The sequence below is a fragment of the Ochotona curzoniae genome, unplaced genomic scaffold (assembly GCF_017591425.1).
Source record: "Ochotona curzoniae isolate NIBS_2020 unplaced genomic scaffold, NIBS_Ocur_1.0 scaffold_3890, whole genome shotgun sequence".
NCBI lineage: Eukaryota > Metazoa > Chordata > Mammalia > Lagomorpha > Ochotonidae > Ochotona > Ochotona curzoniae.
The window spans coordinates 13,799,032-13,817,140 of NW_024467115.1; positions in this window are offsets into that span (position 1 = coordinate 13,799,032).

The following is an 18,109-nucleotide window of genomic DNA, read 5'->3' on the forward strand; positions in this document are numbered from 1 at the left end:
TATTCTTGCTTTTGTTCAAATCTGCCTGATTTTTAAATGTTTGTTTCATTCTTATTTCTTCTGCTTCTGTTTTTTTTTTTACAAATAATTACATTATGTTCTTATTTTAGCAATGATTTAACTCAACATTTTGAGTGTTCCACTGTGTTCTGTTTTTATTATTCATTCAGTCTTCATTCTTAATGTTTTGTTTCTCTTTTATACTTCGTAATTTTGAAGTGTGTTCCCATGTCTGTTGAGAATGTAATACGCAGCAGCTGTAGAAACCACAGCTTGATGAGTTGTTCAGTCAGAGAGAATGTTTAATTGGTTTCACGGTGCATCCTAAGGCCTCCAACTCAGGACAATTTCAACTATTTCAGTTGTTTTCTGAATTCTCAAAAACATGTGAAACCAACTCATTTTTAGGAATACATTTTTCTCCATCAGAACCTTGGTAAATACAGATGACAGTCCCCATTCTTTCCCTGTCTTCTGGGCAGACTTTTTCCTAGTCTCTCTCTCTCTCTCTCTCTCTGTCTCTCTCTCTGCTATGAGTGTAGCAATGTTAGTGCTCCTGTAATGATGTTAAATTTTTATTATAATTTTTTGTCTTACTATGTTAAACACTGGTATAGTTAGAGGACTAATCCTTAAATATGGGAACTTACTGTCAAATCCCTTGATTAGCACTTTCTAATACTATGCTTTTTAGCTTCTTCCACCTGCTTGTTCATATTTCTTGACTGTATTTGAGAGGTAGTGTTATATAGGTTCTAAGAAAAGTTGTTGATGATCTTTATTATTATTCACATCCCTGCAAAGTTTCTCTTCATGCTGAATCTGGTTATTAAGGTAATTTGTAAATTAGAGTACTTGCTGTCCAGAGTTGGCTCAGTGAGTGCTGTGGCTCCCATCATGGCCTCTCCTTCCAATTGCTTACTGTAAAGGACATCATCCTTCTGTTTTTTTTTTTTTTAAAGATTTATTTTTATTATTTTTTTATTGGAAAGGCATATATACAGAGAGGAGAGACAGAGAGGAAAATCTTTCGTCCGATGATTCACTCCCCAAGTGAGCACAACGGGCCGATACTATGCCGGTCTGAAGCCAGGAGCCTCTTCCTGGTCTCCCACGCGGGTGCAGGTTCCCAAAGCTTTGGGCCGTCCTTGACTGCTTTCCCGGGCCATAGGCAGGGAGCTGGAAGGGAAGCGGGGCTGCCGGGATAGAACCGGCGCCCATATGGGATCCTGGGCGTGCAAGGCGAGGACCTTAACCACTTGCGCCACCGCGCCGGGCCCCATCCTTCTGTTTTAAGGGTAATCAGGCAGTCTTTAGAAAGGTCCCTGCAGGAAAAAGTCAAGGTTTCTACAAACCATCAGCATCAACTCTCTCCGATCGTGTTTGAGCCACACTAGAAATATTAGTCTAGCTTTACTGCTCCTTAACTCCTAACATTTAAGAACTACAGGAGAAATGAATGGTGGCTATTTTTGTAAGCCATAAAGTTGAGGAAATCTGTAATTTAATAGTAGATATATAGTATAATAGAGAGTGTATGGGGCCTGGCATGGTAGCCTAAGACTGGTTCATTCCTCAAATGGCAGCAAGAACTGAAACTGAATCTGGGCTGGTCTGAAGCCCAGAGCCAGGAGTTTCTTCAGGGTCTCCCATGGGGATGAAGGGGCCCAAGTATTGGACCCATCTTCTACTGCTTTTGCAAGTGCATTCGCATAGAGCTGGATTGGAAATGCCAAGACTGCAGGCAGGCATTAACATGCTGTGCCACAACACCCACCCAAGAATTTCTTAACTGAGGAAGAGGAATTTGTCTTAATTTTCCCTATTCATTCATAGTATTTCATTGGAAAGTATCACACTTGTAGAATAAATAAGAGTATTGCAGTTAAAAAGGGGAAAGTTTGTAATAGAAGACCAGACATAAAAAGGACCCCAACCCCTTACACAGAAATAACCAAATATTAGCATTATTTATACTCACTCTGTTTTTCTCTCCCAGTTGAAAACAATAAATATGTATTAATTGCTAACATGTCACTCATTGAAATATTTTAGGAGAAATAGTGAAAATACAGACATTAAACTCAACTCTTAACTGTATAACCCCACCCTGCTTTGATTTTCTTAATCCCAAGTTACACTGGTGAAAAATCTATGTCCACATTGTGTTCTTTGTAGCATACCAGGCTAAATATCATATTTTAAAGTCAAATTTTAGTAAGTCAACTGGGTGAAATATTTATGTGTTTCTATGTATTCTGGATATAAATTCAATTGATTATATATGTTCTATATATAAATAAAATTGGTTAATCTATTCAAAACTTCTTTCCTAATTTTGAACCTATTGATTTTCATCACTTTCTTAACCTTAAAATGCATTTTAGTAGGGAAACATTGTGAAATTAAGTAAGCTGTGAATGAAAATTTTGATCTCTGCCTGCTCTTATCATAAGACTTTATTTATGTGTTTTTAATTATTGAACATTGGGAAAACCAGAACTGAAGAAAAGTAACATAAACATAGCTAAGTATTTAAAATCTTAAATTCTTTTTTAAAATGACCTATAATGAATTGTTTTAAATATAACCAACTTTGATTTGCAAATGTCAGAAGTTACTCAATTGCATTCTTTCTTCAAAAAATTCCAGATGGAGTAGCAATCACTATTGTGTGACATTTTAAACAAATTGAGCCAACTCAAGAAATAACAAATGTGAAAATGGTGAAAGACTGGAAAGCAAATTTGATATTTTTCAGTATTTTATCCTCTGTGATCTTAGTATAGATATGCAGTGTCTCTTTACTGTCATTAATTTTAAATGTAATTTTCAATATTATATGTACTGCTTATTGGGCTAATCATATTGATTTTCTCCTTAAAAATCTCTTATCTATTTTTATTTTATCTGTATTGAATTGAATCAAACCAGATGTAAGTCAGTGTGAATTTTTTCAATCAAAGACAATACATTGACTACGTTTCTTTTACTAAGAATAAAGATATAGGTATGTCATTATGTCATTCAATTGTACAAGTTTTGCTTTAGTAAAGGATTATGACATATACAATATACAATATTGGTATAAGTAATAGATATGGATATAGAGATATATTCTAAACTAAAATGTGCATTAATTTTGGATCAGGCTTACTGCACTCATCCTGCAGTCCTGATTCTGTCCAGTAGAAGTGTTTTAAACTCTGTCAGACAAATAGCCTCAGAGCCTTAAACCTGTTAAAAAATAACTTTTTCAGATATACCAGTAGTAGGTCTGATAATGAATCTATATAATATGATCAAATATACACACAGCCTTGTCCCTTCACAGAGGTACACCTCAGAGGAATTAAAATGAAGCTGATGCCTTTACATGTAGACTGTTGAACTGTTTCACCAAGGAGCTCTTTGGATTGAAAGAAGAATCAATCCAGTCATTGAAGTTTTCATTCAGTCAGTAACATGTGTCTTTCCTGCAAGGTCATCTACTGAAGTCAGTAGAAGAAAGCAAAACTTTTCTCTACTGCATTAGCTGGTGTCTTCTCCAAAGAGGGGTTGGAGGTATGTTCCAAAGAGGGAATTCCTGTTTGGGAGTAAAGAGAACCAAGTGTTCCATTCAGCTCAGGCTGTTGGATAAAATCTAAGCAATCCGTGAAGAATTAAGCACAATCCAAAAAACATGGAAGATGTCTTATGTGCACATTGGAATGTCCACCACATGTGCATGTAGGGGAGCCCAAATCATGGACTCCAGCATTGCTCCCTAAGGCACGGAAAGGGCAAGGAATACCCTTCCTCACAATTAAGCCATCCCTTGACTCAGACAGCAAAGCTGAGGTGCAAAAATAAGGAAGCAGGGCACCAGGACAGGGAAAACCCTAGCAGTGATGACACAGAAGCTACCAAGAAGAGAACATGACAGTCTAGCACAGTTCAGTACTGCTCTCTCTGGAAGCTGTTTAAGATTCTCAAGCCACAGACACAGAGACTTCATATACCATAACCTTATTATAGGATCAGATACCTGCACTTTTACAAGCACCAGTTAGTGAATTGAGTTCAAGTCATGGCCTGATAATTATACTTCAAGAAACCCCAACTTAAAAGACATAATGGAAAGTTGCCCTGGCATTCTTCTTGTGACAAAACACATAGTTGAATTGTTTTTAGGGTATGGGATTAATCTTCTGTCATGGTCCTTTTGCATGATCAAGTTTTGTGTCTTTTGTAAGCTAGATGAGTTCACAAACAACAGAAGTTGTGTAGCTGACACCATGAGTCCTTAATTATAGTTTTGATCACTTTTACCTATCTTTGGTAATAACCCTTGAAATTGGAACTCAAGCCAGTATTGACAAAGCAGAAGTAAGGCTAAGAGTCACAAAATCTACTCCTTCATTTACATAATTATTGTTAGCAAAAGGAACATATCATGCTATTCAATTGTTACTTGTAAAAATAATTGTATTATTATACATCTTACATAACATATAATCAAGTAGATATGCAACCATTGCATATGTCACACGTGATTTCTAACTTTTTGCTATTACATGATAGTATTTCTGATGAGATAGCATCTTTTCTTATTTCCAGGAATGAATCCCTACAAGCTCTGGGATGCAGGTTGAGAAGCTGGTCATATAGCGTATGTGCTTTTTATTTTATTGTTAAGCTGTGACAATTGTTTCAGAAGAAGGTGCAGCATAACTAATTTTCCAAGGAGGTAATTCCATTTGTAGTGAAAAAGAAGTGTCCCAATGGTTCTTAAGTGCACTTCACAGCACCCGTGACATTACACCAGATTTCTCAAGAAATTCTTCAAACATTTGGGATGTGGTAGAGGAAAGTTAATATCATTCCATCTGGATACATATGTTTTAGTAACTCACTATAAGTTAGGAATGTTTTTTACGCTCTGGGAAAGAGAAGGGAAAAATGAATACAGTTGTTAGATCAGCTGCAGGTGTCCATCATACCTGATAACACTTTGGTAAAAGTTACACATGTTTTAAAAAACACAAATGCCTGTGATATAGCAAGTTCTACAGCACCATACTAAGGCTGAGACTATATTCATTCATGTTTGAAAGTATACTCGGCCAGTTCTTTGATGCCTACAGCAGCAAATACAATCTCTCTCATTTGGCAGTTCTGTGATCTCTGGGACTAATCTGTGCCATACAGGCTGTGATTTTAAGAATTTTCCAATAAATTATCTTGGTAGAAACAAAGTTTTTGCTGAAGAAAAACATGAGGAATTGTTAGCAGCATAGCTGGAAAAGTTAAAAAGACATTGACTTATCTTAATGTCACATGAATTTTAAAGGGACACTAAGGTAATAAGGCTTATTGAGGATGACTAAACTTATAATGGCATTAAAGAAGAGGGGTATTGGTTCAGAGGGAGATGTTAAGAATAAGTCAAAAGGAATGGGGTTGGGGAGCCCAGGTGAGTCTGAAGCTGGAGGCTCAACTCTCCCAGCTTTGTTGCTGTGCTGGGGGAATCCAGGCTGAGCTAGGCTCAATGCATGACCACCACTGACAGGTGGTGGGCAAATTACGAGCTTGTCCTGAGGCCCAAGAAACCCCTCCTCCCACAGCAATCACACTGTTGGTGGATCTCGGGCACTGGGATCTCAGTGGCTGTGCTGGGGCAGTCCAGCAGGCCAGTGCTGCCCAGGCATAATCCACAGGCTGCCTGGCAATGCACTCTGGGAGCTTGGGGATGTGAGCTAACACGGAGTCTGAAAGATGGCACAGGTGGAGATCAATAAGGACCTCAAGGTTCTGGTCCAGGTGAGGAATGACTTCTCTGGAACTTCCACTGACATGGCCACTCTACTTGAAAAGCTACTATATGGAACTCATGAGAGAGTGTCAGAAAAGGAAATAGGTTCTATGAGGCTTGACCATGAAGTGGACAAAGACGCGTGAATCAGGTCTGAGGGTAGACTCTGCAGGGCAATATGTGGGCCCATCCATGTGAAACAGCAATATCCATTGGCACACACAAGTACTGTGGCTAGGAATAGGCCTGATTCAGGGGCTAAGGAAATGCCCCATTTGGGCTGGAATTCCCACTGATGACCTTAGGAATCAGAATGGGTATTTAGGGCTGGGCTGAACATAGCTTCAATTTCCCTTGGCACTGGTGTGGCATGGGTCTGAGGAGGGCTGAACTAGGCTAAACTCCAGCACCCACTGGTACTGTGAGAATCAGGGAGGATATAGAACAGGCTGGGCTAGGTCTCAGCTCCCACTAAACCATGTGAGAGCTGTGTTAGGATACGGACCAGGTGTGCTAGACTGCAACGCCCAACAGTAATAACTGGAAAGGATACAGACTGATTGGGCAAGGAAACCATCCCTGCCAGGACAACAGGTGGACAAAACTAACCTGAGCCAGGGACCCACTGGTATGTGCAAGATCTGCCACTTGGAAGAAACCAGATAGAGGAGTTGGGTGAATTCCTTTGTCAGATTACAGTCCCTGCAGGTAAGCACAAGAACCAAGGCGAGGAGCAGCCCAACCCAGAGCAGGTTACAGCATCCACCGGCATACATGTGGGTCAGGTCACGGGTTGGGCTAGGCCAGATCAGTTCATAGCATTCACTGGCAAATTCGAGAATGAGGATGGGGCCCAAGAGGGGTCGAATCAACCAGGATGTGGCACAAGAGGGGTCGAATCAATCTGCATCACCAGCCAGTTTATACTCAAGCCAGTACAGGGGCTGACTCTGCAGCTGAAGCACCCACTGGTGGATGATGAGCAAAGATGAGCCTTGTCAGTCTGGAGGTGGTGGGTATCGGGTCCATGAGCCCCGGGAGTAGGGGCTTAAGCTTGGCCATAGGTTTCCTGGACCAGGTTTCAGGGCCCACCTATGTAGTGGGTGTCAAGTCTGCGAGCCCTGGGCATGGGGGTCCAGCAGGGCGTGGTTACCTGGCCAAGGTCCTTGGATCTGCTTGTGTGATGGATATCGGATCCATAAGCCTGGAGGGTCTGGGAGGGGCCTGGGACTCCTTGCCCATGTCATTAAGCCTGTTTGTGTGGTGGGGGCTGAGTCAGTGAGCCCCAGCGGTTGGGGTTCCATGGGTCCTGGATCTCCTGGCCCAGGTCATTGGGCCCACCTGCTTGGTAGGTGCTGAACCTATGAGCCTCAGGAGTGGAGGGTCTGGCTTGGCCCTGGGTCTCCTGGCCCAGGCCCATGAGTCAATTTACATAGTGGGTATCAGATCCGTGAACCCCAGAGGTGTGGGGGTCCAGCAGAGCCTGCCTATGTGGTGAGTGCTTGATTCGTGAGCCCCAAGGATGGGGGCCCTGGAGGGACCTGAGTCTTTTGGTCCAGGTCACCAAGCCTGCCTGTGTGGTGAGGGCAGGGTCCATGAGCCCTGGGGTGGGGGTGGTCCAGCATGGCTCTAGTTGCATGGTTCAGGTTCATGTTCATGAGTCCTCCTAGAAGAACTGGTCCTCCTCAGTGTAGAGGATGGAGTGCTTGACAGCAGACCATAGTGCACACGGAGGACATGGTAGTTCACTGTTCTTGGTGGCTTAAGAAGATCTGAGTTGCATACACAAATATGGGTTTTTATACCTGCACAATATATATCAATCAGTTAAAAATGTTTTGGGGGAGTATAATAATAAGAAAAGCATTACTTTTCTACTTTATATGTCTCAAAACAGTCTAAAATAGCATAAATAAAGGTGATTTCATGATCATGATTTTTTTGTGTACTGATATATAAAATCAGAACCCATTGACCATGTAACTGAGAGTACAAACATTTTCAGGCTCTCTCTCGGCATATTGGTCTGTAGAATCATTGCTGTTACATATCCTAGAAGACAGTGAGGAAAGAATTACAGCTTTTTACAGTAGCCACTCGATGTCAAATGTGAAACCAGTGCCATAAAGTTGAACATTTCTTGGACTGGAGGGAATCAGGTGATTTTCAATGGAACAGGTCTTTCTCTGGAGAATTCTTGGTATGGAAGAAATTTAGAATATGTATTCTAAAGTTTCCACAAAGTTCCCCCCGCCCCCAACAGCAATTTCTCATGTTACCTTTAACTTTGAATTTGATAGATGGTCCAAAGTTGACAAATTACAAATTAGAAAGTTTTCCAATTTGTGCTTTTCTGAAGATCTCCAGGAAACAACAGCAATAGGTTGTGTCCAATGTGCCAGCTCATCCATTCTTTGTAACTGGCTGCTTTGCCCTCAGGAAAAGCACCTCCCTTGGATCTCCAGCATCTGCAGCTTACACTATCAGTTATGGGCAGGGACCCACAGGGTGCTGGCCACTTCAGTGTGATTTGTGTAGCTACTGTTTTCTTTTCAGTCCTGGCATGGACTATCCAGGGATAGCTTTCATACTCTCACATTTATTTTCTCTGTTGAATCCTGTTTGCAATATATATGCTGATTCCAACCTCTGAATGCTCTATTTGTTCAAATGGCAATGTCATCACCCACTGACCAGCCCTTTCAAAGGAAAATCCTCACAGCAGACAGATCCCAGTGGCAATTTGTTCTGCTCTTCTTTTACTTTCCCAGGGCAATCTCATGTTGTATGATGAACCACTGATCTTCCTTACACCCAAGTACTCGTAATGAATCTATCAGCTTAATTACAACTGGATATTTTTCCCAAATGATCCTTTTGCTCTCCCCACAATATGTCTTCATTCACTTGTGCCCTCCATACCTTTCTCACCCTCTCTAATGTGTTGGAATATTTCCTCTTGTCAAAACCCAAACTCTGAACTGATTTTAAATCTTTTGTAGGGACATCAAACTAATGAGATCATGAACCTAATTGCCTTCTACCTTTGCATGAAAGAAGCTTTGAGGATCTGTTTGGCAGTGCATAGAGAAGCTCTTCAGAAGAATGTCAACTGTGGTTAGAGGCAGATTTATGGTCTTGCTGAGTTGTTCATGAAGCTTGACCTCTAGGGATTTTCACTTATAACACTGTCTAACACTTGTGTTTTCATGACCAGAGAAAGAGGCACTGGTCTCAGCCACACTCAGGAGCATGAAGTACTGTGCAGTCTCAGGGTCACCCTCTACAACCTAAAGTGATACTGGGACTGCAGTGGGACTGTTGTGTAAAACTAACTATCGGCTGTTAGTTTCACAGGCATAACCGATTGAACTCTTAAACATAAACTTGGGCTTTTTGGGTGTTTTCCTGTGACTCTGCTGATTGCTGCCCAAGCCAGAAACTCAAATGTGATCTCCCCAGTAATGAATGGTGAAGCTGCAAGAAAGCTTTCTGAACCCTGGGTTGCCCTCAGTCATGCTGGAGAAAAGATGGGATGTTTCTACTTTCCTGGAGAAAATACTAAAGAATATCTCATAAGAGAAGATAATCTCTAAATGTGTGGAGGCCAAAAATGTAGGGGAAACTTTTTTGTGTAGACATTGGTCAGTTAATTAATAACAGCCATGTTAATTTTCTGTATTTTGTGATGGTTGTGTTGCTTGCTTTTCTTTAAAATTGCATTTTTTATGATTGTTTTCTTATATGAAACACTTTCAAAGCTGTCTTATACTCATAATTTTATTCTGTTTTCCTTAATGTGGGCACACCCACATGGTGCTGGCCTCTACTCCAAAGCAAGCTCTGACTTACCCAAGGTTGACCCTATGGATAAAGATGCAGAAGGAACAAATGTTCCTAAGTTTTATGAAGTCTGTCCAAAGTAACTGTATCAGCTGGCCATAAATTTAAGGATTATTTCTGAAATCTGTCTATTCCATTGACCTATGTGCCTATTCCCTCTTTAATATTGCAACGTCCTAACTATCAAGGCCTTATAGTAAGTTTTGAAACCAAACACAAAAACCTGTTATTTTTCTTTTTCAAAATTATTTTAATACATTTGAATTTCCATATATATATTTCAGGATTGATTGCTAATTTCTACAAAAATTGCCATTAGGATTTGGAAAAGAGTTGTACAGAGTTTGTAGTTCTTTTTAGGAATGCTCATTATCTTGATAATACTGAGATTCCAATCAATAAAAAGAGTATATTAATGAAATTATAAAGAAAAACTTTCCTAATCTGGAGAAAGAATTGGAAACAAAATTCAGGAGGGGAGGAGAACTCCCAACAGGTTTGAGCAAAAGCTATCTTCACCACAACACATGATAATCAAGTTCTCTTCAATAGAACATAAAGATTCTTAAATATATTTCTGAAAAAAATTTAATTGATATATGGCAATCAGACTCACAGCGACTTCTCACAGGAAGCTCTGCAGGCCACAGGAGAATAGAGTGACATATTCCAGATAAGAGGAAAAATTTCTAACCCGGAATAATGTACCTAGAAAAGCTTTCTTTTGTCTTTGAAAATGAAATAAAATGCTTTCACAGAAAAGAAAAACTCAAAGAATATGCTTCTTCCAGACCTGCCTTATAGATGATAATTAAAGATATTCTCTTGAAAGAAAAAAGGAATAGCACCCACCAAACTAAAGGCAAATGTGAAGAATAGCCCAGCTAAATAATAACAAAATAATGACAACCCATTTCTAAAAGCACAGGACCAAATTACTACCAATTCATATTAACCCTGAATGTAAAAGACTTAAATCCATCCACCAAATGTCATATATTGGTAGATTAGATTTACAAAAAAACAAAATCCATCTATTTGTTGCCTACAGGAGACACATCTCACTAACAAAGACCAGTGGAAACCATATCTCATGGATTTTGATGTTTTTGATTTTAGTTTCATTTTTTCAAAACACTTTGTTTCTCAAATTCTTCATTGACTCAGATCATACAATTGCAGCATTTTCATCAAAATGTTCTTGATTTTGTTTTTCATTTCTTAAGTAATACTTTAGTCATTGGTAGCATGTTATTTAATTTCATGTTGTGAATTTCTCTATTTTTCTTCCCATTGTTGATTTTGTTTTGTGGCTTTTCATTGAAGGGGATGTATAGTAACAGTGCAATGGAGACAATCATATTCAGATGTGAGCACACAATGCAGTATGTATTTCTACTTTCAAATCAAAGATGGACTCCCAATGAAACTGTTAAATATATCTTGACAATATAGTGCTGGATTGTCTGCCATTGTCCATGCTTGCAATGATGGACTTATGACTGTTCATAAAGAACAATACTATTGTAATCATATAAGGGAGATCAGTGGAGGTGGGCAGAGGGGATTTGGGAATGGGGTAAGGGAAATCCTAGAGTATATGAACTATATCACAAAATATTAATAGTAAAAAAATGGGGGAAAAAGCCTTAAGCCCAAGCTTCAGCCTTAGATCTCTCATCTGCAAAATAAGGTGATCATACAATTTACTGAAAGTATTGTTGCGAAGGTCACTGATAAACATAAGATAAACATGTACCCTGTACCTGGCACATGAATGGTAGCAATTATTGATTGAGAATTTTTGGCATTGTTCTTGAGTTTATCAAATTCTGAGCAACTTACATCATTAAGAAAACCTAAACTTGTAAGTGCTTTCTCTACCCCTTTGAAAGGCAAATTCTTTGCAGCCCTGAAATGTCTTTTTTTTTCCTAAAGACATGGGAACACTGACTTAAAGAGTAGTCGTCAGAATAAATAACAACCTTGTCCCCGCATCTGTGTGGGAAAGAAGGCTATAGTAAGTCCCAATCACAGTGAGCAAACACAGAGGGCATACTGATGTTAACCGACCACCTTTCATTACTTTTGCAAACACCCCAACACTTGAAGCCTTCCTGTTTTGGTTATAATGCCTGATTCTCAATCTCCCCTATTTCAGTAGACTTGATCCTTATTGCTATAGTTCTGAGTAAAATCTTCCCCGTCTATTACACTCATAAGAGGTCATTTTTTTAGACCATGATGTAAGGAGAAGTGTGTATTTCTCCTCTGTTTGGCCCGGCTGTGTAAATGTAGTCAATACACGCTGGAGAGAATATTCGTAAAAGGAAACTGTCTCTTTGCTGGTTAAAATGGAAGGAATAGGAATGGATAATAGAGTATTTGTGCAAACTAAGAGGGATTATGACTCAATTATAGTGTTCCCATTGCTTCCCACCCCCCCCCCAATTTTGGGACTCTAATTGAGTATTATAATTTAAATGCACAACTTATCCTCTTAAAAATACTGCTTTTGAAGGTCTATTTGGACTTTCTCTATTAACTGCTTTCACAAACATTTAATGATTTTAATGAAATTACCAGGATCAAAACTAAAACTCTGAGAGAACTTGTTATATATGATGTTTCAAGGAAAAGTAAAATAAGTTTAAGGCAAATTAAATACTACTCAACATTTAAAATCATGCCCCTACATTATTTTTTGGCCTGTGTATACCTTTATTTCCAATGGTAAATTTTGTTTTCATGAAAAAAAATGTTTTTCTATAAATATTATCTTGATATACAAGATAAATATGTCATCAAATTTGGAAATATTCTTAAAGAGAGAAACAAAAATTAGATAAAAAGTGTCAAAACTTAAAGTATGGAACTAAGCTATCTGTTTTCCTTGGTGAAGGAAATATTTACTCTTATTTCACACCTAAGGTTGACAAAGATTTTCCATTGCATTATGCAATCTCCCCGCTTTCCAACAGTCAATTTCTCTTTGCTCCTGAGAGTGCAAGGAAATTTTGAGATTAAAATAGTAATAATAACAATCGCTAGACATCCCAATGAAATTAACAGGCAGGAGCTGTTCATCTGTTAACTGATTCTTACTCTATTTTCAAAAGAAAAAAGAAAGAAAACTATACATCATACAGTTATGAGGATGAAGAAGAGCAGACCTTCAAGCACTCTTCTTTTCGTAATCAAAAATTACTGATTTTCTCAGGGTGAAACACTCAAGTTAGTGTTTTAATTTCAGCATCCATGTGAGTTTTATAACATTTGGAAAAAATACGTATTTTGAATTACATGTGGAATTGTACTTATAGTCTTAGCAATGTTTGGAACATCTAAAATTTTCAATCCAACTTTGGATGTAAAAACGCTAAATCGTATGGTTAAGACACCAAAGATGAAAGCTGGTACACTCACAGCTATTTATATTGCAAAGCTTTGCCCTCTGTAAGAACATGCAGTTTCCCAAACACTAACCTCTCTTTACAAGGTTATGCTTATTAGCTGGGATTTGTAGCTCAATAGCAACACTGTTCATCCTTCGTTCAATTCAGATTGTAATTTCTTTTTAAACTACCTGACCCTTATAATCATATGGTGAGTCGTTCTGATCATTCATCTTCTCGAGGCCAAGTGCTTGGTCTGAACACAGACTCACTTGTGTTTCTGAAGGCTTTTAGCATCATGATGATTAGGGTAAAAAACTGTCCGAAAGAAACCTTTCATACAATACTGTCATTGTCTTGTGCTTTTCCTGGAACTAAAATTTCTGATTGGGAAAACAACAATCTTTCGAGAAGCAAGAATGGGGTTTTCAGAAATAATCTTTGCTTTTAAGTGTAGAACCTATCCGCTATTTCCTTCGCAACAGTGTCAAAATTTGCTGAATAATGTATTTAACTTTTCTCAGAGCTTAAACGCTCAGTGAATATTTATTAAATATGTGAATGAATGATTTCACCCAAACTCATATTTTTCGTTCTGAAGTTGTATTTTCTGTTATAACAATAAAAGCTTTCACTAGTGTCTAATTTCACTGCCAGAGGATCACATTTCACACATTATCATAATTGGATCACTGGTTGAAGGAGAGTAAAACCATGAGTTCGGGCCCAGCGCCATGGCGCAAGTGGTTAAGGTCCTCACCTTGCACGCCCGGGATCCCATATGGGCGCCAGTTCTAATCCCGGCAGCCCCGCTTCCCTTCCAGCTCCCTGCCTGTGGCCCGGGAAAGCAGTCGAGGACAGCCCAAAGCTTTGGGACCCTGCACCCGCATGGGAGACCCGGAGGAGGCTCCTGGCTTCGGATCGGCATAGCATTGGCCGTTGCACTCACTTGGGGAGTAAATCATTGGATGGAAGATCTTCCTCTCTGTCTCTCCTCTCTGTATATCTGCCTTTCCAATAAGAAAATAATAAAAATAAATCTTTAAAAAAAACCCATGAGTTCATTTGCTTAATCTAGATTAACACACATAACTAAACCGGTCATTAAGGCAAAAACAATATGATTCAGCTAACCAAAGGATGTTGAGTAATGTCCATCATCTCTAGTTAGGATAGAATCAATTCCAGGCAAAGTATATGGCTACTGATCAGTAGACAAGGTCACTACTCCACAGGAAAACCTGGGAGCCATTGTGCTGTGGGTGCCAGGAAGACAACCAAGAGAGATATATGAGGGACATGATTATATATATGAAAGATTATATATATATGTATATATGAAAGATATAATGTCAAAGAAATAAGAGGAGAGAGTCCCACTCCCCCGTTGGGCACAATAGCTAGATCTGTGCTGACCCAAGCTAGGAGCCAGGAATCAGGAAGTTCCCACAGGTCTTCCACATGGATGGAAGAGGCAGGCTCTTGGTCATCAGGCCATGAGCAGTGAGTTGGACTGGAAGTGGAGTAGCTGGGATATGAATTGATACTCACTGGGAATGCCATTGCCACAGGTGGAAGCTTAGCTTGTTATGCCATGCTTTTGTTTTAAGAAGGAGAGTTCTCCATTTTTCTCCATAGTTCACTAATTTCTAAATTTTTCTGTTTTGCCTAAAATTGTGTAAATAATTTTAACCTGGTTAAAATTTCTATTATTATGAAATTTTCTTAATCCTTATTCAAGTCCAGTCTTTATATATATAATGTATATATATATAACATATGTATTTTATATATATAACATATATATTATATATATATGGAGAACAGAAATTCTAAGGAGATAAGGGATCTGAGCAAAGCACGTGCGTCTATAAATGCAACATGAAGGATTTGTGGCGGAAAATGTTCTGTATGTAAATAGTCTTTATTTCAATTGTATTCAGATTAGTATTTTGGTGGTGAAATTCTGTGAGATATTAATTTGAGGGAAGCTGTGTAAAAGGTACATGGGAAAATTACTTTTATAGTATCTTAAACTGTATCTGAGTCTAGTTATCTTGATTGAAGCTTAATTAAAATATTAACATTAAAATGTTTTATGGAGCCCAGCACGGTGGCCTAGCAACTAAAGTCCTTGCCTTGAATGAGCTGGGATCACATATGGGCGCTGGTTCTAATCCCGGTGGCCCCACTTGCCATCCAGCTCCCTGCTTGCGGCCTGGGAAAGCAGTCGAGGACAGCCCAAAGCCATGGGACCCTGCACCCACATGGGAGACTTGGAGGAAGTTCCTGGTTCCTGGCTTTGGTCAGCACAGCTCCGGCAATTGAGGTCACTTGGGGAGTGACTCATCGGACAGAAGATCTTCCTCTCCGTCTCTCTTCCTCTCTGTATATCTGACTTACCAATAAAAGTAAACAAATCTTTTTAAAAAGTTTTATGTTTTATAGCAAACAGGCTCTTTATTTAAAATGCCCATGTTATTCCAAAGTAAAATATTGGTTGGTTACCTGTATTCCAGTTTAAAATGTAATATAACATAGAAAAATTCTAAAGTAGCACAAAAAATATTTGTAGATTCTGAAAAAATACAATGGGGAAATCCTAATTTTGAAGTAGAAGTATTATTTTTCATCCAAGGTAGAAGTAAGGTGAATGATAAATGACAGATTATCAAATTTAATTTTTATTAATTGTTTGTATATGGCCCTTTGCAAATTAATAATTAAACATTAAAACCCTGGTACCTTTTAGGGAGGCTGAAGCATTATAGTTGGCACTAAGCTGATGTGGTCAAACACCTTGAAATAAACTCAAAGTGACCAAGCACCCAGAATTAGACAAATAATTGCAATATTCTACCTAAAGTTGGACTGATGTTTCTAGAATTATTACTGGCAGAGGAATCATCTTTAACCTGAAGGGTCTGCCATCATGCTTTGGGTTTTATAAGTAATCCAAACAAAACAAAGCAAAAACTGAAAACACAAAAGCTTGTATCTAAATCTTGGGTTAAATCTCTGGTTTCTAGAAAACGTCTTTTCTTTTTTCCTGGTATGGGTTCAGTATTTCAGTTCTACCATTAAATAGTGGCATAGAACTTCCAGCACCCATTAAAAACTCTAAGTTCATATTAATAAGTCTTTGTTGTAACTTTGCTACATTTCTACATATTCCACCAAGATTAACAGGTTTTGGAGCTAGCAACTGCTGTCTAACAGTACTTACAGTAAATACTTAAAAATTTGTACTTTGGGTTGGCCAAAGTGGGAATTAATGTCCTTTCAAGTTTATTTAAAGACTCAATTCAGTTCTAGCGGCCTCCCTGTGAAACAAATAGGGGTGTTATGCCTGTGACGATTGCACAGGAAATCTGGGTTTTGCCTTCTACCACTTGAATTTTAAGCAAAAATACCATCCTTACATACAACCTACAGGAATCCCACTCTGAGTAATTAAGTGACCAACCTCTTAAAAACTTGCCAGAAGCAACAAAGTTTATAAAAACCTAGCTAGTGTGTCACTAGTTAGTTCTGTCTCTACCTAATTTAAAATTAGGTATATTTCGACAAAAATAAGATGTTACATGATTTTTCTTTTAACTAAAAGAATTCTAAATCCAAAGACACATTGATACAATAAGTAAATTATGAGAAAACATTACATGAGCCATTAACAAGATTTTCTTTGTTCTTTTCAATTAAAAAATAAGGATTTGCGATGAGACTAAATTAAAAACATTATTCATCTATTTCAAAGGCAGTGTTGGAAGTGCATTTGCACGTGCTCTGATGAAACAATAGTTGCAAATTCCCTTGGCCGCCCTTCCTTTACTAGTCTATCAGGAACAGCAACTTGGTAAATGTATTGCAAATATCGTTCCTGACTACCAGACACACTAGCTATGAATTCAACTATACCATCACCAGCACAATGAGGGCATTATACATGCTATCATTCAAATTAATAACTTCTTAGTGAACCGTTACTATTCTAGTACCCTTTAATTGAGCCAAAAATAAAATAAAATCGAGTTACTTAGTAAATGGAAAAGAGGGTAAGCAAGAGGCTGGTTCTAAAGATTTTTTGCCCAGTTAGTTAGTTGTTCAGTAGATGTTAGTTGGTCTAAAGAGCGGTGAATTCATCCTCAATTCCATTTATTCCCTGCCTGCTTTTTCGCCTCCTACCATTTCCTTTCTTTTAACATGTCAATAGCTTTTCATATGGCAAATGTCAAAATATTAGTTCTTTGAGGCCAGACATCATATTCTTTTGGTTCATCCTTAAATTTTCTATGTCAAGGCGTGTGGAAATCTGCCAAAATGGTGACATTACATCAGTGCCGAATGATGTCAAAGATTCCTTGAGCAATTGCAGTAACAGGGATGGAGGAATAGGAGAACACAGAGGAAGAAGAAAACTCTGCTGTTGTGTTGGAACTGGGGGTCCTTTTTAAAAAGGTTTATCTTTATTGGACAGGTGGAGTTGCAGAGAGATAAAGTCAGAGAGAGACTTTACATCCACTGAATCACTTCCCAAATGCTTGCTGTGGCTGAAGGTAGGCCGATCCAAAACCAGAAGTCAGACAGAAGCTTGTTCCAGGCCCCCAACTCCACTGCTTTCCCAGGGTACTAACATGGAGCTGGATTAGAAACGGACTATGTGGAACTTGACCCAGCACACAAGCGAGATGGTGGTGCCACAGGCAGGGGTTAACATGCTATACCATTACTCTGGGACCCCTTTATTTGTTTGTTTCTTTCTTTATTATTTTTATTTTAAAAAAAGATGTATTGTAAAGGCTGAGTGATAGAGGCAGAGAGAATATCTGTCAGCTATTGGCTCACTTCCAAAAGGCTGCAGGGATTTGGCTGAGGCTTGGAACTAAGCTGTAGCTAGGAGCCAGGAACTCCATCTGGGTCTCCCGCATGGGCATCAGGAGCCCAATCACTTGAGGCACCATTGGCTGCTTCCCCAGGTTCCTTAACGGGGAGCTCTCATATGGAGTGCTAGTGACACAGGAGGTGCTTTGACCCCTGCACCACAATGCCAGCTCATGGTCTTATTGCAGAGATTTGG